The 15,971-nt window shown below is 46.0% G+C and overlaps 1 pseudogene; it reads right to left on the bottom strand.

Moving 5' to 3' along the window:
- Positions 1-10,446: 10,446 nt before the first annotated feature.
- LOC127667380 (60S ribosomal protein L13-like) lies at positions 10,447-15,053 on the bottom strand (annotated as a pseudogene).
- Between the last annotated feature and the right edge of the window lie 918 nt (positions 15,054-15,971).

Below are 15,971 nucleotides of genomic sequence, written 5' to 3'. Positions count from 1 at the left end.
TGGTGACTGCTCCAGGGTTCTAGAAGAAAACAGACTGAGCAAGGCAGTAAGCAGCACCCCTCCATGGCCTCTGCATCAGCTCCTGCCTGCAGGGTCCTGCCCTGCTTGAGTTCCTATCCTGACCTCCTTTGATGATAAGCTGTGATGCAGAAGTGTAAGCAGTGTGTGTGTGTGTGTGTGTGTGTGTGTGTGTGATAAGCCCTTTCATCCCCAAGTTTCTTTGGTGTTTCATCACAGTAATGGTAAACTAAACTAAGGCAACCAAGGGAAATAGTAAGGCTCTGCAGGGAAGGCCTGAGGGAAGAGCACGGTAGATTGGGGCATAGAACACAAGGGAGGAGGAGGAGAAGAAAATAATGAAACAGAAAGGGTTAAATAGGGCAGGGGATGGGAAAGCAGGACAGAAGAGTGAGTATGGAGAGAGACAATGTTTAAGACATTTGAATGGGGCTAGAGAGATGACTCAGAGGTCCAGATGTTCTGAGTTCAATTTCCAGCAACCACATGGTGGCTCACAGCCATCTATAATGAGATCTGGTGCTCCCTTCTGGGCTACAGGCATGCATGCCTGCAGAACACTGTATCCGTAATAAATACATAAATCTTTAAAAATAAAAAATAAAAAAAAGAGACATTCGAAAAGCTGAATGGAGCCAAACGTGGTGGTGCAGGCATTTAATTCACGCACTTGGGAAGTGGAGACAGATGGACCTCTGTAAGCTTGAGACTATCCTTGTCTAGGCAGTGAGCACCAGGACAGCCAAAGCTGCACAGTGAGGCGCTGACTCAGAAAAGAGAGGAGGAGGAGGAAGAAGAGGAGGACGGAGGAGGAGAGGGAGAGGGAGAGGGGAGAAGGAACTTAATGAAAAGCTTCTACTATAGAAGCTTAAACACACACACACACACACACACACAGAGAGAGAGAGAGAGAGAGAGAGAGAGAGAGAGAGAGAGAGTTTTAAAATGGACTTTCCCTATAATGAGGAGACAGTGCCTCTCCTAGACACTATATTTTTATCAAATGAAAAACCCCAAGGCCAGGTATGGGATGTGACCTGTCCAGCAGGTCCAGTTATTCCCGGGTCCGGAAGAGGTACTACCTGAGGGTCAAATATGGGGGGGAGAGAAAAGGGAAGCCAAGCACGCTAATAAAGACAAGTCAGTCTGGGTTGTGTCATGGCTTCGTTTAATGTAGGGGAGGTAAGTGGGTTTTAAGGCTTACAGAGAAGGAAATAACCTTCACACCAGACAAAGGAGGGAAGGGCAGAGACACCCCTAGGGGTCCAAGCAGGAAGCAAGCGAGGACGTCATCTGGTCATCTGGAGAGGACACCCGGAGTTAACTCTGGCAGGTACATTCCGTGGTTAGGGCAGGAACATCTTGTGGTATTCTCGGAATCTTCTCACACCAATAGCTCAAGAAGGCTCTAGTTAATTGTTCTTATTAGGGCCATGAGTAAGCATAAGTCCGAATAGCTCGGGACGGTTCCCCACAGGGATGCCTCTTTTTGAGGTTTTGATCAGAGAGGTACTGTAGGCCCCCAAATTACAGGCTGTTGCCACTTTTATAGTTGACTCCCTAGTCCACTGTGCTGCATTAGTGAGGATTTTGAGTGCCGAGAGCAGCCTGGTCAAGTTCCACTCAGAGTTTAACATGTTCCCAGCAGGCCCTCCTCATTGCAGACCCTCCACCCGTTTTCACTGAACTGTTTTGTGGCTGCCGGTGCTTAAGTCCAATCTGAATTATTTAAAGTCGCCTGAGAGATTGGCAAATGATTCGATTATGTTTAAATCTAACTGCTATCCCACAAGGCAGTGATTTCATAATTCTGTAAAAAAAAAAAAAAAAAAAAAAAAAACTCACAATTGGTTTTGTCAGAAAAGATTTTTTTTAATAGACACACTGCCTGTTTCAGATTACAATTCCCTTAGCCCTCCAATATTTGTGTTCCCCATGTCTCTGGCACTGTTGTAACACAGAACTTAGATGACTGACTGTGGCTGTCCATCAAAGCCACTAACAAAGGTCCAGTATGGCACCCTCTTCCGTGTGTGAGAACAGCCAGAGTACTAACGGTACCATCACTGTCCCCCTGAATTAAAATGCCTCCACAGCCACTAGCATCTGGGAGTATGGTTTTCTTTGGATGCTGCCCGGAGTTGACACTGACCGACCTTGAGTCTAATCTCCACCTGTAGAAACTTGCGATCTGTTGCTTTGGTTCCTAGTAATCACCCACCAGGCCTTGCTGCCTGCTGGGTCATGTGGTCTCCAGTGTCGGTACCTCCTGTCACCTGACCTCGCCGCTGTAACCGTGGGTGCCTCCTGTCCTTAGAGTTGCTGCCGAGGTTGCTCTTCTGTTCTGTCTTTGCAAGTATGACAGGGTGTCTACATTGTCTTTTTTTTTTTTTTTTTTTTTTGGTCCTGGGTAACAATAAAGATCCAAAACTCTAAGTAAAAGAGAGTTGAAAAGATGAGGCCACAGCAGTTGGGCATCGAGCACACACTGCATAGATTTCAGCATTTAGGCCTCAGTGGAGCTGAGAAATGCCTGTGGCATCCTGTGGCATCTGCACTCGCACTCTTGCTTCACGCCCTCAGTACACGCTGGCATGGCTTTCCTCACCTCCATGTTGTTTGCTCTGTGATGTCCCTCTTACAGGACAGTTGACTTTTTTGTTGTTTGACCCGTTGCTGCTTTGGTTTTTGTGACAGGGTTTCTCTGTGTAGCCCTGGCTGTCCTGGAAGTCGTTTGGTAGATCAGGCTGGTCTCAAACTCACAGAGATCCATCTACCTCTGCCTCTCGAGTGCTGGGATTAAAAATGTACACCACCAGTTGGGCGGTGATGGCGCACGCCTGTAATCCCAGCACTCTGGGAGGCAGAGGCAGGCAGATTTCTGAGTTCGAGGCCAGCCTGGTCTACAGAGTGAGCTCCAGGTCAGTCAGGGCTACACAGAGAAACCCTGTCTCGAAAAAACCAAATCCAAAAAAAAAAAAAAAAAAAAAAAAAATGTACACCACCATAAGCTAACCCTCGGCATCTGGATTTTAATAGGGTGAACTTGAACTTTGACTCACTTCTCGCTGCAGAGGCTTTCTCTTGACACCGTGTTTTCTGTTCCCCTTGCTTTCTCACTATTCCTCCTCCCTCCCATCTCCCCTTCTATCTCCCTCCCAATCTCTCTCTCTCTCCTCATCCTATCTTTCCTCTTGCCTTTGATGAATTATATAAAATGTGTTTCTTTTTTATTTTTAAATATTTATTTTCTTTTGATATTTTCTATTTTGTAAAAAGATATTCCTCTGAATCACAATTTTTTAAAAAATGTATTAATTATGTTTACAGTGTTCTACCTGCGTGCCAGAAGAGGGCACCAGATCTCATTATAGATGATTGTGGGCCACCATGTGGTTGGGGGAAATTGAACTCAGGCCCTCTGGAAGAGCAACCATTGGTCTTAACCACTGAGCCATCTCTCCAGCCCCTGAAGTGGGTTTTTCAAATCTTTTTTTTTTCCTTAACACAGTCTGAAAACTGTGCACCTTATTTATTTCTGTGTGTGTGTGTGTGTGTGTGTGTGTGTGTGTGTAAATGATCTCATTATGTAGCTCCAGCTGCTCTGGAACTAAGTACACCAAGCTGGCCTTGGAATTGCAGAGAAATGCCTGTCTCTGTCTCCTGAGTGCTGAGATTAAATGCACACACTACCACATACCAGCTCAGTCATGGGTTTTTTGTTGTTGTTGTTCATTCGTTTGTTTTTATTTTGTTTTAATTCAAGTCTAAAAGCATCATCTATGTGCCCTAAATAATTTAAGAACCGCAACAAGATTTTACTCTTTTCTGTACTCATAAATTCTCCCATCACACACGTGCATCTACAGTGTCCTGACCCGCAGGACAGTCAACAGGGTTCCTTTAAGCCACCTAGAGGAAAGGCAATGGGGCGACAAGACAAGAGAGAGAGGCTGGACAGCCTGTCTAGTTCCGATCAAGCTGTCAAACTTTAATTTTCAGACAAGTCAATATAAAGGGAAGCATACAAGGTTTGGAAGGGGTAAAGGGGGGAACAATCTCAGGGGTTGGCATCATTTCTAAGAAACAGTTTCTCATAATTTCTGGTAAAGCTAGTTATTGCTGTTGGAATGTTGGCATGATAAAAAGGGGGGTCATGAGGCGGTGAAGTGGAAAGGGGTTGCTATTGTAACCTATCTACAGATGAACTTCAAAAGGAGGGGGTTTTGAGATTTACGTAGGAATAGTTCCTGGCATGGAGATCTAAGTGAGAATGACTCCTGGTATCGAGGTCTCCTGGCATTGAGAGCCAGGTGGGGATGGCTCCTGGTATGGAGAGTTCTTGGCATTGAGTTCTAAGTGAGGATGGCTCCTGGCATACAGTTTCTTGGATTGTTTAATAACCCAACGTCTGTGGGGCTGGAGAGATGGCTCAGCAGGTAAGAGTACTGACTGCTCTTCCCGAGGTCCTGAGTTCAATTCCCAGCAACTACATGGTGGCTCACAACTACCTGTAATGAGATCTGATGCCCTCTTCTGGGGTGTCTGAAGACAGCTACAGTGTACTAAAATAAATACATCTTTAAAAAAAAAAATAACCCAACGTCTGTTCCCCAGGCTATCGGGTCAGTTTTATAACACTGTTTTCACACTGCGATTCTGAGTATCCCAGCATCTTCTTTTGGACTCCGCGTGCGTCCTCTTTGCGTGCCCCGCGGCTAAGCCTTGCTTATTCTCTCCATGCTATGTTTGGAAGGACAATTTTTCACCGCTCCCTCCGCCCCTGCCTTGTTTCTAGACCTGCTCTCATCTGAGCACGCTCCTGACCGCTACACCTCTCCCCTAAAGCTTACTACTTTACTGCTCAGTGCTTCTTATCTAATAGAGTCAACGCGGATTCCTGGAAGCAGAAACTCTGTTTGTTTCACGTTATCCATTAAGCAGTTTCCTCTCTGAACTCACAGTCCTGAGCCCCAAGCCTCAGTCATTTTCCCCGAGGGAGGTAGGGAGTTACTCTGCCCTTTATACTCCAAGGCTGCTTGTCCCACGCCACGGGCAGGACAAGGTCCCATGTAGCCTGTTACCCATCTATGGTCTATTTCTTGGAAGGCTAAGGATTCTCCAGGTTGCTGAAGATGCTCTTTTGGGGGCTGGGGGGGAGGTTGCCAACCTCGTGCTCTGGCACCCTCTAGTGGTCATTGTCAGGCGTGCACTGTCAGCATTGAGTTCTTCACCCTAACCCGGGAAGGAAGCCGGTCACCTTGAAAAAGAATACAAAGGCTGAAGAAGTCTGGGGTACTCAGCAGTTCTGAGGGAAGCCATCCTCCAGGTTCCAGGGAGGCTGTTCTGGGGTTCATCTACATGTGGGTGTACCCCTCATCTGCACTCTAAGTCGCCCCAATAAATTCATCGGTTCTCTAGGGGGAGCTTTGTTGGAATCGAACTTTTGTTCCCATTATAACCTTAAAAGAAGGCAGTAGCCTATCGTCTAGTACCCTGAAACCTGAGAGAAAATTCTCCCAATGTCATCATCACCTGAGACCAACCAGCAGGAATTTGAGACTCTGAAATACCCTTCCCCTAGACTAGCTGTCTTAGTCTGGGTTTCTATCGCTGTGAAGAGACATCATGACCGCGGCAACTCTTATTAAGGAAACCATTTCATTGAGGCTGGCTTACAGTTCAGACATTATCATCATGGCGGGACACATGGCAGAGTGCAGGTAGACGTGGTGCTGGAGAGGTCGCTGAGAGTTCCACATCTTGTTCAGCAGAGGCAGTACGTGACTTCCACACAAGGCATGGCTTGAGCATCTGATACCTCAAAGCCTGCCTCTAGTGGCTCACTTCTTCCATAAAGACCACACCTACTCCAACGAGGCCACACCCACTCCAACAAGGCCACACCTCCTCAGGTTGCTGTTCCCTATGGGCCTGTGTGGGCCTTTTTTTTTTTTTTTTTTTTTTTTTTCCAAACCGCCACACCAGCCATCCTTCAGGACAAGCTCTTGCCTCTTCCCCTCATGTATCTTGCTAAGAGTGCATTCTCGCCACGGTTTCCTCCTCGGACCTATATTGTAGGATTAAGAGGTGGCCACGATGGGCTGTTGGGCAGCAGAAATCCAGACAAGAGAGCTGGGATGTCTTAACCACTGTGTATCATCCTCTTGAGCTGCATAGCAGAGCCAAGGCGTCTCTGTTTGAGGAACCACAATAGGAAAGGTTCTAGTGAAAGGTCGCCGTAGATCAGAAAGTGAAAAGTATGTAATATTTTGGGCTACCCTGAGGGCACTGTATTCTACAGCAGAGGTGTAAGGCGGGAGAGTCTGTGGTTTCTGACTCGCAGTGTCTGAGCCTCTTGCACGCACTGGCTATCTGAGCGAGTACGCAGAAAGATCCAGAAGGGTGAGGTGGAAGAGAGAAAAAGAAGGGTGTGGAGAAGGGCGTGGAGGGGGAAGAAGGGCAACCAGGAGCACTGAATGGCTTGTTAGCAAGCCATGCAAATGCCTTCGGGCGTCGATGGTCGCAGCTGTTTCCTGTTTGTGTCCGGTTTGTTATTAATAGCGAAATCTCTAAACCTTGAGCCCTGTGCTGGCTCCTCCCACCCAGCGGCCAGCAGCTCTGCGGAGCCACCAGAGCCCAGGTCCACAGGGGCCGCCCAAGGGTCTAGCTCCTTCACCCACATCCTCGTGGATCCGCCTGAGTGAGAAGGAAGTTCCTCTTTAGAAATAGCTTTGTTTGGCACGCTTCTGGATTTTTAGAACATTTGCAAATCAGTTCTGTCCCACACACGTTTGTCGTCAGCCTCCCTTTCACTAATATTACATATTTGCATAGCACACCTGGTTATAACTGGTGAACAGGTACTCATTCGACTTTATAGTTAGTGTACATGAGAGTTTACATTGTAATATATAAAACCTATAATAGGGCTGGAGAGATGGCTCAGCGGTTAAGAGCACTGACTGCTCTTCCAAGGGTCCTGAGTTCAATTCCCAGCGACCACATGGTGGCTCACAACCATCTGTAAGTGGGATCTGGCGCCCTCTTCTGGTGTGTCTACAGTGTACTCGTACACATAAAACAAATACATAAAATAAATAAATTTTTAAAAACAACCTATAATAGATTGTGTAACAGAATATCTATATAACACCAGTGTATAAATGATATGTGTGCTATATAATAGTTTAAAGCATACGCATATAACAGAGTCTGCATGAGAGGAAACCTTTGATACTTGCCTTTCTCTGTGTAACTTACTTCTCTTAACATGGTCACATCCAAAATTCTGTCTGCTTCCTGTAAATGACATAATTTCATTCTTCTTTGTGGCCAACCAAAACTCCATTGCGTTGCACACAGCCCGCTCTCTTTATCCATTCATCGGCTGGCAGATGTGTCGATTGTACTATGTTTCGAGCTAGGCTGAGCAGTGCTGTGTCGACACTGGTGTGTGAGAATCTCGCCGTGCTGTGGACATGGATTGTACCAAGGATTTCTGGGACTTCCCGTATGTTCTCATGCTGTATTCCATGCTGGTTTCTTAGGAGGTGTCACTCATTGTTCACTGCAGCTAGGAGACCTCTGCGACAGTAGGACATCTGTATAAATTGTGGGCAACCCCTTTGCACAAGGAATGTGTATATTCTCCCCGATTTTACCTAGTTATTTACCTTATTCTGGCGCGAACTCATGGGCATTTGTTTTACACGTTGGGTTATCCTATAGTATCAGTACAATGGTATCTATTTTGCTCCACTGTTCCAGTTAGGACTGCTGGAAATCCTTTCTCTTGGACCCGCTATTCCATTTTGGTTTTTCGAGACAGGGTTTCTCTGTGTAGCTCTGGCTGTCCTGGAACTCACTCTGTAGACCAGGCTGGCCTCGAACGCAGAAATTCACCTACCTCTGCCTCCCAAGTGTTGGGATTAAAGGCGTGCGCCCCCACCATCTGGTAGACCTGGTATTCCTTGACACATTCCGTTGTAGTCTTTACTGAAGGGCTCCCTTACCTTCTGTAACCAAGGTGCTGCCTGACCACTGCATGTGTCCCCGGTCTCAGCTTCAGAACCAGCCATTTCAACAAGGCACCCTAGTTCCTTTTTGTTTTTTTTTTTGTTGTTGTTTTTTTGTTTTTTTTGTTTTTTTGGTTTTGTTTTGTTTTCTTTTGTTTTGTTTTTGAGACAGGGTTTCTCTGTGTAGCCCTGGCTGTCCTGGAACTCACTCTGCAGACCACGCTGGCCTCGAACTCAGAAATCCGCCTGCCTCTGCCTCCCAGAGTGCTGGGATTACAGGCGTGCGCCACCACCGCCCGGCACCCTAGTTCCTTCTATCAGAGAGTGCCCTTAGGAATTGAGGTCTGCTGTCGGGTGTGCTAAGCTACTAGGTTTTCTTCACCTCTCCGTCTTTTCTATTGAGTAGGTGAGGAAATATCTGGGTGTGTTCCCACCATGTGCATACACATACTTATGAATATTTCCACAGGCATCCACTCGTGTGTGCATTAGTTGAAATATGAGCCCATACAGGCGCTCCTAGCTCTGCCTCTTGATCTCTGTGGACCACTAGTCCTGCCTGCTTGCAGCTTCTATGTCCCTTTTCAACAGCAAGAGACCTGATTCCCAGGGCCTGGCATTCATTTACTTTATTCCAGGATAAAGCTGAACCAATACAGGGGCTTTTACATCCCAGCGAGAGGAGGCTACCTCAGGTCAACACCCCCTTGCTCCCCACTCCCCAGATGTACTACATTTTTTTCCCATCATAGACTTTTCTTCTCTCCAAACCACCTTAAACGAGTTTTAAAATTACGTCGTTTACATTTTGAGATTATAATCATTTCCCTCCTCTCTCTCCAAATTCCAACATACCCCTCCTTGCTTTCTTTTAAATTCATGGCCTTCCCCCCATGCATTGCTGTTACATACATCTATGTATGCTTACATGCCTATTTGTATGTTCCTAAAAATAACCTGACTAATCTGTATAACGGTACTTGTGTGTGTGTTTTCAAGGGTGATCACTTGATTTTGGATCACCAATTGGCTTGCTCTTCCGTGGTGGGGATGGTGTGTATATGATTGGCCCAGGGAGTGGCACTATTAGAAGGTGTGGCCCTGTTAGAGTAGGTGTGGCCTTGTTGGAGTAGGTGTGTCACTGTAGCTATGGGCTATAAGACCCTCATCCTAGCTACCTGGAAGCCAGTCTTCTCCTAGCAGCCTTCAGATGAAGATGTAGAACTCTCAGCTCCTCCTGCATCATGCCTGCCTGGATGTTACCATGTTCCCAACTTGATGGTGATGGACTGAACCTCTGAATCTGTAAACCAGTCCCAATTAAACCGGGCAGTGGTGGCGCACGCCTGTAATCCCAGCACTCTGGGAGGCAGAGGCAGGCGGATTTCTGAGTTCGAGGCCAGCCTGGTCTACAGAGTGAGTTCCAGGACAGCCAGGGCTACACAGAGAAACCCTGTCTCGAAAAAACCAAATCCAAAAAAAAAAAAAAAAAAAAAAAAAAAAAAAAAAAAAAAGTCCTTTATAAGAGTTACCTTGATTATGGTATCTGTTCACAGCAGTAAAACCCTAACTAATCTACCTGAGGAAGAGTATATGGTTTTAAAAATTGCTACAATAACATTCACTCTTTGTTCTAACTTTTATTTTAGGAGTTGATTTATGTTTGTGAACGTGGTGGTGGTAATGGTCAGTATGGGCACCCAGAGAGGCCAGAGGAAGGCTTTGAACCTCCTGGAGATGGGACTCCGGGCTGCCGTGGTGTGTATGGCATGAGTGTTGAGAACCTTTGGTCCTCTGAAAAGCAGCAAGCACTCTCAGCCTCTCAGCTACACCCCCAGGCCCCAAGGTCTGCTCATTTTAAAGGATATAAAATCACATATTTGGTCATTGTTACACATATAATCAGCACCATTAAAAAAAAAATCCATTATGTTTTACTTATTCCACACTAACTACTCCGAATCCTGTGGCAGCCGCGGTCCGCGGTCCCGATCCCATCGTCCAGATCCGCCTTTTCAGGATGCCAGACAGACAAGTCACACATAGTGTAGTAGTTTCCAAAGTTGTAATGGTGATGGTTCTTGGTAACATACATTTAAAATTTGCCAGGTTTGATTAACTGATAGCACATTCATTCTGATGGCTAAAGAGCATCCCAACACATCGATATACTGTAAGTTTGTCTATGCGTCCATCTATTGAAGGACACTTATTGATTACTCTGCTTGAAAGTTATGAAAAAAACTGCTATGAGTTTATTTTTAGGTTCTGGATGACACGCACTTAGCACAGTTGCTGGGCCACGTGGCAAGATCGCCCTCACCTTTCTTTCTCACGACTTTTTTTTTTTTTTTTTTTTTTTTTTTTTTTTTGCTTTATGGAAAATTTATTGCAACTCTCCAGTCCCGCGTTACTTTTTCTTTTCAACGTCTTCCTCTGCAGAGTCCTTCACCCTTTTTAGCTCGGATGCCAAAGAGCCGGGCATTGGCACGGGCCATGCGGAGACTGGCAAAAGCCTTGACGTTCTTCTCTTCTGGGATGACTCTGGCCTTTTCCTTTTTGTAAACATCATAGGTCCTGTTAGCTGCGTGGCCAATTTAAGTTCTTCAGCAGAACTGTCTCCCTTCTTTGGCGCGGAAGACTTCCTGGGGAACAGTATGAGCTTGGTACTCCTTCAGGCGCTGCATGTTGGCCTACAGTGACTCAGTGGATTTGTTTCGCCTCTTTGGGTCCACAGAGATGCCGATGGTGCAAGCGCGGACCTTGCTGTTGTATCTGACTGTAGGACACCGCGCGATGGGCCGGATGGGTCCTTGTGGAAGTGGGGCTTCAGGACCATGCCATTCCGGCTGGGCGCCGTGGCTGCCTCCTATACAGGAGAATGGCCGAGCGGAAAGAATCTCATGACTTTTTAAAAAGAAGAAGGTGTTAACCTTAGGACTGACAGGTGATGTGGACTCCTCGAGGGTGCCGCCATGAATGTCAGGGAGAGGGGAGAGAGTCACAGAGGAAGAGCTTAGAGACCGACAGGGGAAACGGAAGGTCACCGGAGAAGAGCGGAGGAAAGGCCACAGGCACCAGCCGCAGGGAAGAGACAGCAGCTTCTTTCAAATGTAAGCCCGAGGTTCAAGCCTAGAGGCCTTGAGGTTTTGGTGAGCCAGTGACTCTCCTCCCAGACAGGTCAGCGATGGAGATAAATCCATAGGACTTGAGGGCCAGGTTTCATCCTGAGAGAGAAGCTAGTGTTGCAGTCTTAGCTATCTTGGGGGCCTGAAATCATGGAACAGCCACAGATCAAGTCTCAGTTTAGCTTGCCACAGCTCTAGTGAGACAGAAGGCCAGCGGGGAGGGCACCACAGAGAGCCAAGCACTGACAGGCCAAAGATATTGTCTTCGGGTTTCTATTCCTGCACAAACATCAGGACCAAGAAGCAAGTTGAGGAGGAAAAGGTTTATTGAGCTTACACTGCCACATTGCTGTTCATCACCAAAGGAAGTCAGGACTGGAACTCAAGCAGGTCAGGAAGCAGGAGCTGATGCAGAGGCCATGGAGGGATGTTACTTACTGCCTTGCTTCCCTTGGCTTGCTCAGCCTGCTCTCTTATAGAACCCAAGACTACCAGCCCAGGGATGGCACCACCCACAATGGGCCCTCCCCCATTGATCACTAATTGAGAAAATGCCCCACAGCTGGATCTCATGGAGGCACTTCCCCAACTGAAGTTCCTTTCTCTGTGATAACTCCAGCTTGTGTCAAGTTGACATACAAAACCAGCCAGTACAGGTATGAACAGCAGAACATGGGGAGATATGGCTCTCTGGTGGCTGGAACATACCTGGCTAACTGATAATTACTGTGGAGGCTGACCACAGTGAAACTAAGGCCACCGGATAAGTCAACCTCAGTGTTGGTCACTGACAGAGCCTAAGGACTTTTAAGCTCTAGCAGTGGAGGTACGGGTCCACCATCCCTTTATGATAAAATCCCTAAGAAAACTTGGAAGAGAAAGACATACCTCATCACAATAAAGGCCATGTATGTGAGCTGGAGAGATGACTCAGAGGTTAAGAGCACTGGCTGCTCTTCCAGAGGTTCTGAGTTCAATTCCCAGCAACTATGTGGCGGTTCACAACCATCTGGTGCCCTCTACTAGCATTCTGGTGCAAATGCAGACAGAGCATTCATATGACTAAATACAAATTAAAAAAAATAAAGGCCATGCATGAATTATCTATAGCCGATGGTATTCTAAATGGTGAAATCCTGAGAGAATTGTTTCCAAAATCTAGAACAAGGCAAGGGTGCCCAGTCTCTCTACTCTTTATTCAATATTATACTCAATGTTGCAGCTAGAGAAATGAAATGAAAGAAAGAAAGAAAAGGGGGCGGAAACAGGAAGAGAAGAATTCACGCTATCCCTATTTACCGGCTACATGATCCTTTGCTTGACAGACTAAAGACTAAACTGGAATAATATTGGACCTGGCAAACATTCTCAGCATTACAGTAGGATATACATCAAAATTCATAAATATGTGGTATCATTTCTGTCAAAAATCAGGAGTGGGAATAATATTCATAATAACATTAATATATTAATTAGCTAATTAAAATGCCTAGTACTCACTGTCACCAAGGAGATGAAAGAACTCAATAGCGGAATCTTCAAGGTACCAAAGGAATCAGAGAGAGCGTTAGAGATGGAAAGACTTCCCATGCTCCTGGTTTGGTGGTGTTCATGTTGTGGGGACAGCTGCAGTCCTGAAAGCAATCTACAGATTCAACACCATCTCCACCAAAATCCCAACGACATGTTTTCACTGAGGTAGAGAACTGGAGTTAGAAGAAAATTCTAAAATGTATACGGAAGCACAAAAAGATTCCCCAAGAATCAGTAGCGGTGGAAGGGTCATGAGACTAAGAAACAGCCCACACAGCTACCGCCCCAATACTCGTGTGTGTGTGTGTGTGTGTGTGTGTGTGTGTGCACTCGGTGTTGATAGTTTTTGACATAAAAACTTTCTCTGTTTCTTCAGGGCTGGACTTTTATGTGAGTGTTGGGATCCAAACTAAGGTCCAGGCTGGAACACCTAGAGATCCTCCTGCTTCTACCTTGAGTGTTGATATTAAAGGTGTGTGCCACCAAACTGGCCTTACAGCCACCCCTTTTTGACAAAGGTCTCAGAAACCTTTATTGGTGAAAAGCCACCTCTTCAGCACAATGGTGGTGGGGAAACTGGATTCCCAGGCTTAGAAGGATGGACGTGATCTGTATCTTCCACAGAAGACAGAAATCAATACCCTGGGAGCCTCCATAACTGCGCCATGTCACTTAGCACAGCAGTTTCAAGGTTTGCCCATGCCATACTGTTCCTTCTTACTGCTGAGAGCTTCCGCCGCATCTGGACATGTCACAGTGTGCCTGTCCTGTCCACTGGGATGGCTGCTCTTGGCTGTCACCTTAACTATGTCTGGAATTAACTAAAACCCAAATGGCTGGGCACCACTATGGTCAGTTTTTCTTCATTAAATCATTTTAAGTAGGAAGACCCACTTGTAATCTGGACCTTTAAGGTGGGAGGATCCATCTTTGATCTGAGCCACACCTTCCGGTGGCAGCCTATGTAAAGGACATGGAAGAAAGAAGCTTTCTTGTTCACTTTGCCTGCTTGCTCTGGCTTTCACTAGTAAGAACATTCATCATGGGTATTAGAGCCTGCTTCTGAGAGATCGTGGCATTGTGGTACATACTGAGGCATCCAGCTTTGTGGACTGGAGAGAGAGAGAGAGACAGACAGACAGACAGACAGAGACAGAAAGAGACAGTCACAGAGAGAGAGGGACACACACACACACACACACACACACACAAATTGATTCATTCTATAAGTTTTGTTCCTCTAGACAATCCTATTACATTTGTTACTAGTTGATAAGATAAGAATAATTAAACTGGTATTTGAAACTCTATTCTTTTGCCATTGAATTGACTTTGTCAAAGCTCAATTTGCTACATTCATGTTTTCTTTCTCCCCACTCCCCTCCTGTTCCCATTTATCAGTGAATCTATTCTTTTAGCAGTCGCTCACTGGCTGAGTCCTGCCCTGTAACTTCAGGATTAGTCTCACGGAGAACATCCTCCCGTTGTGTTTCCTCTTTCAGTTTTGTGCAGGTCATCTGATGACTTGGTCCCATCTTGAACATTGTCTTGTTCAGACAGACCAGAATAGAGCAACTGTCTAGCATGGAAGACTCTAAACTATGAAAAATTAATTAGGTGTGTTCCAGAAAGAAGACTGAAGACCACAATGGCTGATGAAACATGAAAAGCAACAGAAAGCTTTGTTAAGGACAGGAGAAAGGACAGAAACCTGAAGAGGCTTTCTGCTCTCAGCAGTGTGGGAAATGATACTACCCCTGAGGACCACGGGCCTATGCCTACGCATAATCGCCGTTCCAAAAACTGAGCCAGCTACATGCTGATTTGTAAGACTGTTAGCCTCTTACAATCTCTCACGACAGAGTTCTAACTTCCCTAAAATTAATGCAAAACACTTCCAAATGAGCACATTCTTTACACATAGAATAACAAGATACAGGATGTCAACTTAGCAATAATGTCTGTGACAAGAATCACCACACAACAGTCTACCATGTTCCCCAGTAGTTTCACCGCAGTAATGCGCAGAGATATTTTACTTAGTTGTAGAGAAAAACGAAATCATACAGTTTTCAGAAAAAGGGATTGATCTGGAGAGTGAATGCATTTTAAAATGTCTGTGTTTCTGAATGGGCGCTGATGTGTCCAAAGGACTGTTACTTTGTCCTGATGCCACCCAGACTCCGTCTGTGCCTGCTTGGTGCTTTTCAGCCCTCACCCCCTGAACGGTCATAGCCACCTGGGCAATACTCTCCAGACTTTTGGTGACCCTGACCAGGTGCACGGCCAAAACAATCTGCTGACTGTACAGTCTAAGCAAATAAATTACCAGTTTCTCCTCACTTACACCTGGCATTGTGGTTTTGTGGTTCTTGCCTTTATAAACATTGTAACCATGAACTTCCATGCCAAGGGTTTTTCTGAGTTGGAGATGCCCCCTGAAAACATTCCAGGGCCCCATGCCTACCACTGAGCCCAGAGAGGTCTGGAATGATGACTGTCATAGCCTGAACACCAAAGTGGATCAAATCCTTCTAACGGACATTCCTAGGAGCTAAGTCTGTATACTGAAGTCAGTTCTTGTTAAAAGAGATGAACGTCCCCAGCACATATGTAGCAGAGGGCTGCCATGTCTGGCCTCAGTGGTACGGGATGTGCCTAATCCTGCAGAGACTTGATGCCCCGGGGAAGGGGGGGTAGGGGTGGGAGTGTTCTTTCAGAGGCAAAGGGGAGGGGAATGGGGGAGGAATTCTCAAGAGGGGGCGAGGAAGAAGGTAACATTTGGGATGTAAATAAATAAATAAATAAATATTGGCTTCTTGAGGAAGAATTTTTTTTGGGGGGGGTTTGTCGAGACAGGGTTTCTCTGTGTAGCCTTGGCTGTCCTGGAACTCACTCTGTAGACCAGGCTGGCCTCAAACTCAGAAATCCGCCTGCCTCTCCCTCCCAAGTGCTGGGATTAAAGGCTTACCCGGTGAGGAAGAACTTTTTTAAGGAAGATAGGTCTCATGAGAAGCCCTCTTTTTTAAAAAAAAAAAAATGTCTTTTTTTTTTTTAAAAAAAATATCTTTTAGACTTATTTATTTATTTTATTTTTATGTATGTGAGTACACTGTTGCTCTCCACAGACACACCAAAAGAGGGCATCAGATCCCATTACAGATGGTTATGAGCCACTATGTGGTTGCTGGGAATTGAACAAAAGACCTCTGGAAGAGCAATCAGGGCCCTTAACACCTAGAGTCATCTCTCCAGCCCTTGAGAAGCCCTTAAG

This window comes from Apodemus sylvaticus, chromosome 17 (genome assembly GCF_947179515.1).
Source record: "Apodemus sylvaticus chromosome 17, mApoSyl1.1, whole genome shotgun sequence".
Taxonomy (NCBI): domain Eukaryota; kingdom Metazoa; phylum Chordata; class Mammalia; order Rodentia; family Muridae; genus Apodemus; species Apodemus sylvaticus.
The sequence above is the reverse complement of the archived record's forward strand: the minus strand, read 5'-3'. Positions and strand labels throughout refer to the sequence as shown.